The sequence below is a fragment of the Alosa sapidissima genome, chromosome 20 (assembly GCF_018492685.1).
Source record: "Alosa sapidissima isolate fAloSap1 chromosome 20, fAloSap1.pri, whole genome shotgun sequence".
NCBI classification, from domain to species: Eukaryota; Metazoa; Chordata; class Actinopteri; order Clupeiformes; family Clupeidae; genus Alosa; species Alosa sapidissima.
Genome location: NC_055976.1, coordinates 931,913 through 945,797, shown reverse-complemented (window position 1 = coordinate 945,797; position 13,885 = coordinate 931,913). Strand labels below are relative to the sequence as shown.

General features: G+C 40.5%; 1 protein-coding gene across 1 annotated transcript in view; it reads left to right on the top strand.

Annotated features, from left to right (window-relative positions):
• The window catches only part of LOC121694864 (sushi, von Willebrand factor type A, EGF and pentraxin domain-containing protein 1-like), a 50,015-nt gene that overhangs the window by 21,567 nt on the left and 14,563 nt on the right, over positions 1-13,885 (top strand). The window lies entirely within an intron of this gene.

Here is a 13,885-nt window from a genome sequence, read left to right as displayed (position 1 = left end):
AATCATGCATAATTAAACATTACCTCAATTTAGGCTACTTGGGTATGGCTTAAGGCTTGCCTACACAGTGGTAACGAAAATCGAAATCTGCTTTTGATAGCCTACCGGTGCCGCTCCACAAAACGAACAAATATCTTAATTTGCTGTCTACGTTATTGTCAGTGTTGGGGGTAACGCAACTACGCAAATCAAAACAGTGTCTTGTGCAAGAACTGCTCTTGCAGACTACAACTGGCGCGGTGTAGCGGAATATACGGAACTACCTGCTTCATTTGCAGAGGACGAAGAGAAAGCACCTTTTTGATAATTGAGCCAGTAGAGAAATAACTGTTCAGAATTAATCTGTAGCCTTGGGTAGGCTTCTGCTGAAAACAATGTTGTTGGCGATTTAATACTATCTAGCGACATTTTTAACAGGCTACGCAATAGAGGCTTAGACAACTATGACCCACGCTTTGGTTTCGTAAATTAATTTGCCCTACTTTTTTTTTTTTTTGATCAATTGTTTTTTATTTTATGATGAGCACATATTCACAATAAATAACAAATACAGAGGTATATAACACTTCCCAACCGCCCTCCCCCCACCCTCCTGCCCCACCCAGTGGTGAGCATCTGCAATCTTACATGTTATGAAACATTTAAAGTACATTGGTATACAATTATAAAGACAGAAAATAACATATTTTCCAGTAAAAAAGTTTTAAATTATTTTAAAGAAAAGAAAGACAAAGAGGGATTTCAAAACAACAGTACACAGCACCTTAGACATGACCATCAGCAATAAAAGTTTTGACTTCCTCAAAAGCATGGTTCCACCTCATTAGAGTTTGTGATCTGGCCCCATGTATACGGGCTGTTGAAAGTTCTACACATAACATGTGGGGGGTTCCATCGGCTGACTACCATTTTTTTGGCTGCAGTAAAAGCAGCCAGCAGTAGACTGCTCTGGAAAAGTGTCAATGAGAGGTTGGAATAATCATTTAGAAAAAATAGAAATTTGCCCTACTTCTTGACTGCAGTGTAGTCAATTGACTGCTTGACATGTCATTTTTATTTTTCTGTACAATAAACAAATACAGCTGCTTTATGCCGCAGAATTACACTCATATTTGGCTGACTTCTGCAGACGCACAAAAAAACACTGCCACTTCCCTCCCCATTTTCCACTGATCACACATCAGACATCAGGGGTGCGTTTCCCAAAAGCTAACTACGCTTAACCCAGATTCGAACTCTTGGGCAGGAGACTAATAACTGCTGCACTACGGCGGCTGTCATCAGCCGGCCTTAACGCACTGCGCTACAGAATTGACGGCGTGTATGGGTGAATAGGGGATAAATAACAATAGAGTACACAACTGTTTCACCAGCACATTTAAATGACACGTGTTAAACGTTAATTCAAAGCAGTGGTTAATATTACATAAAATGTCAAATAAATGTGGTAACAGGAAGGCATTTGGCTGAGCAACGGAGGTTAATATGCTCTATATTTTGTCCAAATGATGTCTGTCTATCATCGTTGCACTCGGAGAAAACCGGAATGTTTCATTTGTCCTGCGTTTCTTCTACGGCTGCAAACGGGATTCACTCACAGTTAACCAAATATTTCTTTATTAGGTCAGGGCAGGCATATTTCTGGCTATTAAATTATTTCTAAACCAGTCTGCTAAAGTCTGTAGTGAAGTCTGTGTAGGGTTTTCCAGGCTCCATTTCTTTTTACGAGACACCCTGCTCACAAGAGACATCTGCCGGTTGTTTGGGTTGTTGCAGCGTCATTGCAGCGTCACTGGAAAAATACAAATTAAAGTTGCATGATACCGCGCGCGGACCGCGAGGGAAGCTGGCCAAATTGAAGTAATGCCCACTGTACATGGGGTTTTTGTATAATTGGTTACACTCGGGGACAAAGAAGTCTAAAGTGCAGACATTTGCCCTACATACTTTTGTCATCTCCCTTCCGGGTTCTGTGATCTTCGGTACGTTATGACTTTGAACTTTGATCATTGCTAATGCAGAGCTAATTTGTAGTGCCACTTGCAATAGAGTCAAAGAGTATAGAAGTAACTTACTAAGTAAGTAAGTTACTAAGTAAGTTACGTCTATACTCTTTGATAGAGTTCTGAAGTGTGATGTTCCGTTTCCATGACGGCAGTGTCACTGGATCTAAACAAACTTTCGAAGTGGCTTAGCATAGCATTGAATGTAGACATGTGGGATCGTTTCTAGCTAATAAATTGTTTTAAATGTAAGCTATAGCTATTTAAATGTGTTTTACCTGCTAGGCAGCAGCTTAGCCACATAACACGGATTCCCTGGCAGGTGTAATAGAAAGAAACACAATTCCAGTGAATATTTCACGTCTTATCAAAGACTGGCGGCTGTTAAGAGTGACGTTTTTTGCCTTAAAAATAAAGCCAAGACACATCCGTGAATTTAGCGATTATAACCGCATGCTGTGAAGTTACATGCAGGTCTCTTTTTTTACTGAGGAAACCCATGCTAAAATAAAACTCTGTAGTCAGAAATTTGATCATGTTGGTATGAATATATGTTGTAGTATGTGATAAAAAATATACTAGGGTCTTGGAAACGTTGTAAAATTATTGAAATAGATTAAGAAAGTCACCTCTATAGTGAATATTATGGTTAGGTTGATTTGTTTAGATCCAGTGAAATTGCTGTCTTGACAATGATGTTACGTCATGGCTTCGGTACTTTTTTTTTTGTAACAGCGTTTAAACTATTGTCCTGAAATGAGTTTAGCTCACCATTCCCATAGATGGTGCTGCGTCTATTTCACATTCTTGACGCCTGCATGGGCGCTCTTTACGTGACATAATGAAAATAATGAGTTCAATAGAGGTAGCCCAGAGCTCTGAGGTAGCCTAGTCGGCACTAATCTGAGTACCCAGAAGTTCGAATCATGCTGAACCAACTTCTGGGCCAAAACCTTCACAACCGGAAAACAGCTACTTTCAGAGACGCCCACTGATCTCACTTCCTTTGTGTTCATGGGCAAAAGTTCCTACTGAAACCAGTGCGAAATGACTGCTGATACAAACGTAATTGAAGCATGTTTAGAGTCGATTTTTAAAGAAATTGAAGTTCGTAACAACAGTTGCTTTAAACCTCTGCAGAAGTTATGTCTCATTTGCCTAAGCAAAGGCTAACCAGAGATGGCTACAAAGGCAAACTAAATGCCATAGTTTTGGTTGTTAGTTTGCTGTCGGGGGTATTTTCATGAAACCCCCTGTATATGTGCATACTCACAAGGTCTGCCACCTCTCCGTGATTGGCTATTGAAAAAAGCTTTGTTCGAAATCAGAGATATTCCTCCCGCCCTATTTTCCCCTGAATCCAGGCGTATTCCTCTAAACTAAGTCGGAGCAAACGCCAACGTTTGGAGGTCCTTTGCTATGTGTAACAGACCGCTGTCAATGGCAACGGGTTTCATTGAAAGTGAAAGCAGATGGGTGGATCAGCTGCACTGTAACATTAAAGAATGTTTGATTCAAGTTCAGTGTTTGGTGAACTATTTGTTTCTCAGTAGAAGGCATAAAATTGTAAAAGGCCAAAAAATCGATTTAAAAAGATATACCTTATGAAGTTGTTTTCTTCTGGTTGTGGCTTCACGTTGGGTTTGCCCTGTCAGGATTTTCCGATTTTCTGGCTAAAGATAACAATCTCATGATGCTGCTGATATTGAATTTTAATTTCTGCCGTGTAGGCCAGGGGTGGGCAAACTTTTTGGCTCAAGGGCCACATTGGGTTTTGAAAATTGGCCGGCGGGCCGATGTGAGTGCAGACGCGTTCCCAATTAAATGGATCGCATAATTTTCACGTTAGATCTACTGCAAAGGAGATAACTAATGGCGGCCTTACATTGTACGATTTTGGTCTGTTTTCACAGTCAGCGATTAAATTTCCAAAGTCGGACAGAAATCATGGGAGTTGTACTGGAATCGCGGCGCGCTCCCGTCAACTAGATCGTTAAGTGTAAGGTGCCAATCTTAGCGGTTTTATGTCAGTCGGAGTCAGTCCTTTTCTAGTTTTGCCGTTAGCCTATGACAATATCAAACATGTTTGATATTATCGCAAGTCTTTCTAGTCGTGGCTCATGCAAATAGTGACGTGAACTATAAAAACCAATAGTGACCTCTCTCCAACACCAAACAGGAAGGGGCAAAGTATAGACGACAGCTGTAGCCTATAATTATTTGTTATTCTTACAATATTTGTAATTTCTTATACATATTTAGTCGGCTCTTCCACGTGACAGAACAACTCTATATCGGTTAGGGATGTCACGCATGAAACAGTGCTGCAGAAACACGAAAATACAACTTTGAGTTTAGTAGGCTATCATTTCAGTTCCTGTTTATCTATTGCACGATGGGTAATAATTTAAAGGAATCTAGTTGCAGTCTTGTAAATAGTGACCCTGCAAGATCCCTAGTCATTGCAAAATCATAGTATGTGACTAAACCTCTACTACTTGTCTTTAGATGTGAGAGGGTCTGAGACTGTAGTCTTTAAAAAATCTTTTCCAAATCTTTGCAAATCTTTTCAAAGTCTGTCAGTGTAAGGAGGGCTTAAGAGTTAACTTAGTTTAACATGATGTTATCTCTATTTAACATGATGTTTTGACATTGACATTGTAAACAATTGTTTACAGTAAAGCTAACCAACGTTGTCTCTATCGCAGGAAAAAAATAGCGAGCAGCCTGATAACCAAATGAAATGCTAGGCGGGCCGGATGAAAGTGCTTGGCTATAAGCTAGGCCTACTGTGCCTGTAGTTAGCTGTGGCAGTAGGGCCCTATGAAATCCGTTTTATTATTTTCCAAATTCTGTTTTATTTTTTCTCAAATTCCATTTTTTCAGATTTAATTTTAGTTGTTTCGTTTTGTTTTTTTTTACTTGTCTTCACTTATAAAAACTCAATGACAGACACAATTCAGCTTTTTAAATATTCAGCAAAGCCAATCATTCAAAATTCTCCAACATTTAGCCAGACATTCAACAAGTCTCTGCGCAAAAACAACAGTTAGGGCCTAGGGCCTACCTAGGCTGCAAGTTTAGATCTCAATAAAAGGGCACTTTGTAACTCAAAATGTCCCACTACTGAAAAGTAACCTACTTTTTTGTAGATTCTTGTTTCATTTTAAATATGTGTTGCTTTCTAGACCATTTAGCCATCGTTAGCACACATCTCCACTGAAGGATGGTTACATGATGGTAAGGCGCTTGGTGTTGCGCTCTCTCGTCGGTGAGAATTATTACTGCACTTTTTGAATGGTGGGTCTGCGCGTCTGCTTAAGGTTGCTGACATTCGTGTCTGGGAATTTAAGAAACTGACATAGTGGTATGTCATCTTCTGCACACATTTCAACAATCTTCCACATACAGTACTCACGTCTTGGCATACTGATTTTGTCATTGTCTTGGCTGGAGGGAAACAAACTCAACACACGTGAATATTCGAGATTTAATTACTAGGCTACGGAACGTGTTTAACTAATATCACGGTTTAGTCAGAGACCTTTTTATATGCTTTTTGTTTTAAATAAAAGTGAAGCAAGTAGAAAAAAACGGCCGTTTATTTAATGTCTCAACAGAATAACTGCAAATTCTGTACAATTCCGTGTTCGTAAGAGAATTCCGTTTTCATGTGTAGATTCTGTGATTCCGCATAGCGGAAATCATAGAGCCCTATGACAGACTACAGGTTTTCATAGTTTTAACCACAAAGCTTGGCTAGGTGTAGGCTTACTAGCCTAAATAGTTTAAAGGTCCCCTGTGTAACTTTTTCAGTTGTTTGTTAACAAAATCAGCATTTCTCATTCATAAATGTGGCCCCATTCATGTTTAATTACCACCACTACCAATTCGAAGCATACCTATTGGCTTAGAAATCCTCATTTACATCTACATAGCACGGGGGCGACTCCATGTAAGTGCGCCATTTTAAAATAACGGTAGCCAGCAAGGGACATATGCAAAATGCAGTTCAGTCTTTGCCGTCTGCATGCCTAGAAAAAACATTAGCTTGAATTCATTTGCAAGCCATGCCTTCCTAACATTCCGACATTGAAATTGTATTTTCCAACGAATAAATAAAGACAAAAATAACTTTGTTTGTGATCTGTCACTGTCTCACTTGATCTTTAGTCTCTAGACCCAGAGACAGTTGATAAACTAACCTAACATAGTTTTGCTAGTAGACTACCACAAAGTTGCTGAATGTGTGTTATTTCAGGTTAGTTTGCAAAAATATACAACATTTGGTGTATTTCTGCTTCAATTTGTGCAAAACTATGGCCCGCATCGCTTCCGCATTATGGAGGAAAATGCACGTCTTCTTCGTGGGTTTCTCGCGTGCTTCCTGAAAACTATTAATCAAATCAAAAAAGAGAGTTGCGACACTCTTTGAAGTCGCCGCCACGCGGTCACGTGGTTCACGTACGCTTCCAAACAGCTCTTTGCGTGTCGTGTTATTTCAATGGGATAGACAGCAGCGAGTGCGTTATTGAACGGGAAACATTACAAAAAAACAAAAACGAGTGTTATTACGTGTTAGCATGCTTATATTATAGTGTCAATTATATATTGCGAGTATAACATCGATCTAAAATAGTTCTTTGGTAGTTCTAACATTGAACGTTTGTTTCCTTGCTGGGCATGAGCTGTTATTGGATTCCTACATTTGCCTGTACCACACTACATATACTTTACTTACATTGTCAAAACGTAGGCTATGCATTTTGTATCCTTTTTGTGTGTAGACATTAGATTCAGTGTCCTTTTCAGTTTGTTTGGTGATATTAAGATGAAGGTGCCCCACCCCCCAATCTACCACACAACTTTGATCATTGTAAGACTAGCAATAAACGTCTATCAAATATATAAATATATGAATATCATTCAGTAGCCTAACCGCTTAAATTTTAAAACTTTGATCAATGCATTAAATCTGTTCAGTTATTTTAGAGAAATAGCATAAAGGTGGCCACACAGCCTTGGTAACATTTTAAGACTAAGTCATAAACATGTCAAAAACACATAGGCTAAATAAGAATCAATAACAACTTAAATGTGAAAATTTTGATTAATACGGCAAGATAAGACACCCACTGTTTCAATAACACACTTGTAACTCAATAAGCAATCAACTATTTCAATAAAATACTTATAACTTTCAGCCGGCTGGTGAGACTACAGCATGAAAAGGATGACTGATACATGTTAGGTTTTCAATAGAATTTTTATTAAGTTTTCAATGTGTGTTTAAAACAAGAACAGGAACAAATGCAGACTGGGAGGAAGGTATGGTGACATAAAAAGGAGGTCTAGGTTTCAAAAAAATAAAAAGATTTCAGTTTCCAAAGTTTGAACAACAATTGTGTGTGAACTACACAAAAGACACAATGTGGAAGGGATGGCTAGCCCTCCGTGTACTCTTTACGCCTATAAGAGGGACATGGTAAGGAGGATGCAACACATTTGGCTGGAGTCGGGAGTGTTATGGAAGGTGTGGAAGATGCTGGATCAACACAACTCAATTATCTTATCTGACCATTCCAGTCATATATCGCACACCCTTCTTGTCCTCTGCATCCTTGGTCCTGGATAAGCAGAACAGGCACAGTGGAGAATGGAGGGAGAGAACAGAGCACGTAACACAGAAACCTAAGCAAGAGGCCATCTCCAGCAAGTTTTACATACCCATACACAGCTGACCATTTGTAAGGCTGGTTGGCGGTGCCACAAGTCCACACAAAAACTATAACAATAACAACATGAAGAATTTTGTTGGGGATTACTTTCAGAGTGATCTATGCCCTATTAACCTGACTACACTTTTCAGTTATCCAAAAAAAAGACATTTGTCCTACTTACAAAGATCACTGACCTAATGAAAGCCAATGCCCTCTTGTCACGTCAGTCTCTTCCATGCAAACTTCGCTATTTGACAAATTACTTGGCAGACAAAGCAATCAAAATTATTACACCAAGAACACCAACACGAAATTTAAAATTACTGAAAACTAAATGAACTGAAACCGATCATCGGTTGGAGCAAAAACTGTACCTACTGTAGGCTACTATGCAGACGCTATACTGTCCCACGACCACGCTCGTGCCACACTCGCCTACTGCTTGTGCCACTGTCCTGTTTGGAACAGTGATAGTGGCACAGGACTGGGCTGGCAAGGAACACAAGAGCCACGCACCAGTAACAACAACAACAATAACTTATAATAGTCTAGGTTTTGCTCCTACTGCTTCCCCTGAAATACATAACTGAAATCCCCTCTTTCACAAGTCGTGGACACTAGCCTACTTCATGTCATGTTCAGCCCACGGTTCAGTTCATAACGCCATAAAACTCGCCATGTAGCAAGCTAATCTATATCAGGTTTAAAGACAATAATCACATTAATTTCCTCGATTTTTCACCTGAAGAGCGTTAATCACAAACCCATTGATAACCAGCACATCTGAATATAGAGTTACCATGCTGTATGAATGTCTAACGTTAACACTATGTAAGTGAATGAGCTGACTAGCTAACGTAAGCTAGTAAGCTAACGCAATCAGGTTTGAAAAATATAGCATTATAAACATAATAAAAACCTGTTGACAACCAACCTATCACCTAAAGTTCCCCTACTACAATAGGCTAACCAAATGTGTTTTGTCTGAAATTCATTATTGACGTAGGAACATTATCTTTAAGCTAGCCTCTCTCCACATCAAGGTTTGCAGGCTAACTTTTGGCTTTAAAATTTCGGTCAACATTGAAGGCAAGACACTACAGGTGAATAGGGTAACATTTTTAAATAATAGACATCACCATGAAACTTCCTCAGTTGATTACTTACACAAGTATGAACAAAAAATGTATTACAAGTTTTTTAAATTCGAATGTTTAATTATGCAAATTAGGCATCATCTCATTAAATATGCACACATTTGCATATATTTTCGGTAGATAGATATGATAAAGCCAGGTACAAAATTATTTTTTCATTTTGTTTGCATACAAGATGAAAATAAAATTACAGAGGGATTTCAGGATATCTGCTTTCATTACCTAGGAAATCAGAATATACTGTCCATAGCCTTAAAAAAATCGCCACGTATTTTTGATTAAAATGTCACATAAATCAGGCCAGGAATGATTTATTAACAAATCCCTCTGTAAATATCTTCAGAATACTGCTAAGTGCGTAACTGGAAAGTTTGGTGTACATAGGTGCTACATAGGCTGAGATGTTTCTACTGGAAAATGAGGAAAAACTCAATTTCAGAAAACAGCTTTGGAACACAGCCAAGAAATTCCATTCTCAGCCTAGACTCGCCTTTGAACTTTCGCGATTGGTTGCGGATACAAAGGAAGTGTCCATATTTGGATAGCACAACGTCATGCAGGAAAAACAGAGCTTTCCAACTGTACTACACATGATTTGTTTTGTATCACGGTCGTGGTAGAGCATGAAACGTTAGAAGGCTAACTTTTGGTGAATTTAGGAGAAATATACAGGCGCGAGTAGACAAAATGTAATGAAATAAACACCTATATGTGTAAATTGGACTTTGTTGTAGTAGTGTGAAAGAATACATGCTAAGGTAGCAAATTAGCCCAAAATCTCGAAATTGACCAGTGCATGAAAAAATGATGTTTTCACCTGCCGTCTCGCCTTAAGCAATAAATATCAGTTAAACAAGCAGCACAAAAACCTGAAAGAACAATACCAGTATCTACTGGTATTGTAGATCCTATCCACCACAGAGTTTAGAATCCATGCTGGATCGACCCTCAGCCTCTCCCTCCCCTCTGAGCGAGGGAGAGGCACACACACTAGAGATGCGCTGATGGGCTATTATTTCAACCATAACTGCATAGCAAAACTTATCATCCATCAGCCATCCATCAGCACCAAAGTTTTTTGACCAATTTTCAAAACCGCACCCGCCCACCATCCGCTGGTTGTTTTAATGTAGGCTATATGGGTGATGCAGCGCTGCTGACGTGAGGCTAGAAAGCCCTTGCCTGTTCTAGAAAGACTGCAGCAACTATATTAAAAGGCTAAAGTCGTACATTGGCTATGTTGTAGCCTGTCCCTAGAATATCAGCAGCAAACTCTCTGTCTCGCAAAACAGTCTCCAAATAAAACGCACATCGGCCTGTTGCCTATTCTGCCAGCTTGTGACAATATATCGTCCAAAATGCTTGATTGCATTGCATTCTCCACATTTTTAGCTAAATTTTCATGTACCACATCAGCATTTTTGTTCAGTGAATCTTTTGTAAATTGCTTTACAATTACCGTCGGGCCTATTGCCTGGCTTGCCTCAGCTTTGGTCACTTTGGTTTTGGTTTTGCTAAGAGAGAATGGTGGGGCAGCCGTGGCCCACTGGTAAGCACTCTGGACTTGTAACCGGAGGGTTGCCGGTTCGAGCCCCGACCAGTGGGCCGCGGCTGAAGTGCCCTTGAGCAAGGCACTTAACCCCTCACTGCTCCCCAAGCGCCGCCGTTGTAGCAGGCAGCTCACTGCGCCGGGATTAGTGTGTGCTTCACCTCACTGTGTGTTCACTGTGTGCTCTTTGTGTTTCACTAATTCACCGATTGGGTTAAATGCAGAGACCAAATTTCCCTCACGGGATCAAAAAAGTATACAGTACATACTTACTTGTTGATTACCTGATGGAAAGACCACAGTTTGTACGGATGGGAGGATGTGTGTCCGAGAAGGTGGTTAGCAGCACATGAGAACCGCAGGGGGCTGTACTCTCTCCTTTCCTCTTCACATTATACACCTCGGACTTTCAGTACAACTCTGCAATCTGTCATCTGCAGAAATACTCTGATGACTGCAGTTGTAGGGTGTGTGAAGGATGGGGAGGATACTGGTTATAGAGAACTAGTGAACAGCTTTGTGGCGTGGTGTGGAAACAACCTACTACAAACTACTCTTTTTTTTTTTAAAGTATATTTTTTGGGGCTTTTTATGCCTTTAATGGGACAGGATAGTGGAGAGTGACAGGAAGTGAGTTGGAGAGAGAGTCGGGGTGGGATCCGGAAAGGACCACGGGGCGGGAATCGAATCCGGGTCGCCGGCGTACGGTGCAGGTACCCCCGCCAGTTGCGCCATGGCTGGGGCCACAACCACCTACTCTTAAATGTGGCCAAGACCAAAGAGATGGTAGTGGACTTTAGGAGGGCTAGGACAAAGTTGAACTCTGTAAGGGACAGATCAGACTATACTTCTTGAGGAAGCTTAGGTCTTTTAATGTGTGATGTTGAACATGTTTTACCAGTCTGCTGTTTCTAGTACCATTTTCTTTGCAGCCATCTGCTGGGGCACCAGTATCAGGGAAATTTACACCAAAACACTCAACAAGTTGATTAAAGGAGCTGGCTCTAATTGGAAGCACTTGAACCCCTAAAGCAGGGATCACCAAATAGCGGACCGCGGTCCGAGTCCGGACCCTGACACGATCCTATCCGGACCCGGACCATAATAGCCTAATTTAGATTTTCACGTAAGATGTCAAAGCTGCGCTAAATGTTTTGTTGGTTAGGATAACAGCATTTACTTCAGGAACCATCATTTCGCTTGCTGCTACTCAGCCAGTGAAATCTGTGAATTCTGATATTGTCGAGTCAGTGAGTAAAGTAGCCTACTATGGGGAAGAGACTCACTAATGAACGAGCGAGGAGAGGAGACGGGAAACAATGGATATCTAAGTTAACGATAAGTAAGTTATTTTCAAATCATCGATTGCTCAAAGAGGAGAAAGCTAGACAGCGAGAACAGAGCTTTATATAACGAAACGATTTTGAGCAAGCATAGGGTAGGCTAGGCCCATTCAACAGTGAACTGAGACCAAAGAATATTTTACGATTTAAGAAGCCTACATGCATTCACTGCCCAACAACGTGATGTTTCTGGGTTTCCAGGATTTCGGGTCAACATAAAAAAAAAACTAAAAAACTAAAATTAAACTTGCTGATTAATGGGTTCAAGGAACCAGCTGTGGAATATCCATCCTTGTTTCAGCTCAAATTTTATTTTAAGTTCACGTTAAGATCTTAAAAATAGCCAAGGCTACTCAGTTTTTCTCCCCAATTATCTTGCCTTATTTCTCCTCATTCCGAATGTTGCCTTTAGGCTACTTATTTTATTTCACATTAAACATTAGGCCTAGGCCTACAACTAGGCTCCATCCATCCATATATATATACATGCACGTTAAACATTATGATGCTCCGGACCTTTGCTTGAGGAAATTTTCCGTAACTGGACCTTGCTGGAGATTAATTGAATACCCCTGCCCTAGAGTTAGTTGTTGAGAGAAGGATGTTGCAAAAGCTACATAGGCTAGTACAAAGACGCAAAACTGGTGCTCTAAATAGCGATTCTGTTGTCTTTGAAAGGTTCTCTTATCGACGCATTTAACCGCAATTTGGATTAACACCTGCTTTTTACAAGGCGGAGAATAGACATGCACTTTAACAGGCAGTTTTTGTACATACCGCGGAATACATAATTAGACGCTCTTTATGCTTCCCCTCCCATCTCTTTACAGTAAACTCCCACTTTCCCCTTGGTCCTCCCATGAATGCATATGCATGACACGGAAAAGCGCAATTTGCCATTTTCAGCTCCCGCAACAGACGGTCTGTGCTTTTACCTCTGTGCGGCCTGTTAGTACATACCTCGCCATGATTTTATGTGCACGTTGCGAAACAAATATGCCTGAAATGGGCGCAAACTCATTAGTACATCTGGCCCTGAGAGAGGACCCAAAAAGTATCATCCTTATATAAGATGTTGGTGGTGCATTTTGAAATAATTTGTAAACATTCTCTAAGAAGAGTGAAAAGCAGTTTGCAGTAAAGCTACTCTGGCTAAATTGTGGTGCCCACTCTGTCCCTTGGTGCCCTATGTACAGTGCGAGATGTGTGTGGATGTATCGGAGGCACTGGACACTTTGCTCCAGGTGCGTTTACAGTAGCCTACTATTGGCCATTGACAACTTGACAAGGCCGATGAGGCTGTGATTGAAATTCGGGACTAGAGCTGTCCCTGACGGTACAAATCTAAATCACCCAAAATACGTCGGGATGGATGGCAACCTTAATCTCCTCAGAAAATCTGTAGCTTTAAGGTTTATATGTACGCATATTTAATGAGATATTGCCTCATTTGCATATTTTTTTTTATTGTGCCTGAGCCTGAATTCAGGCATGGGGAAAGATTTGATATTTGATAACAATTTGTGGCAAGGTCATATTTTCACATGCAAATTATGTTTCTGGCAAACAGTTGCAGATCAATTTTGGCAATGATGCAGCACATTTGCAGCAATGTCACATGCAAATTAGGTTTGTCACCAGAAGTTCACTGAAAGTTTGCCATTATTGGCGAAGAGTGGTGGCAAATCACTGGCAAACACTTGCGAACCCTGTTTTTCTGCTGTCATGCCGTACTGAATGCACTCGACAAAGCCAATATATGTTGTCACTGCCCAAGTCTTGTTTGAAATGGTTCCATACCTCCAACTTTCCATTTTTTTTGACATCTTCAAGCTCCATGTTGCACTTATGCTACACAATACAGTACAGGCCCGGTGTGATGCATGCGAGTGGAGGAGACTACTTAGGCCTACTTTGCTAAAGATATATATAATATTTCTGATTATGGCATAGCTTTCTCCCCACCCAATTAGGCTAATAACGTAATGCTCAAAGAATGTAATTAAAAAAACACAAATGCTTGATTAAGGGCCCGGCCCGGCTCTCGAGGATAGTGGTGGGAAATATCAGCCCGACCTGGCCCACGGGTCGAGTTTGGGCTCGGGAAGAGAAT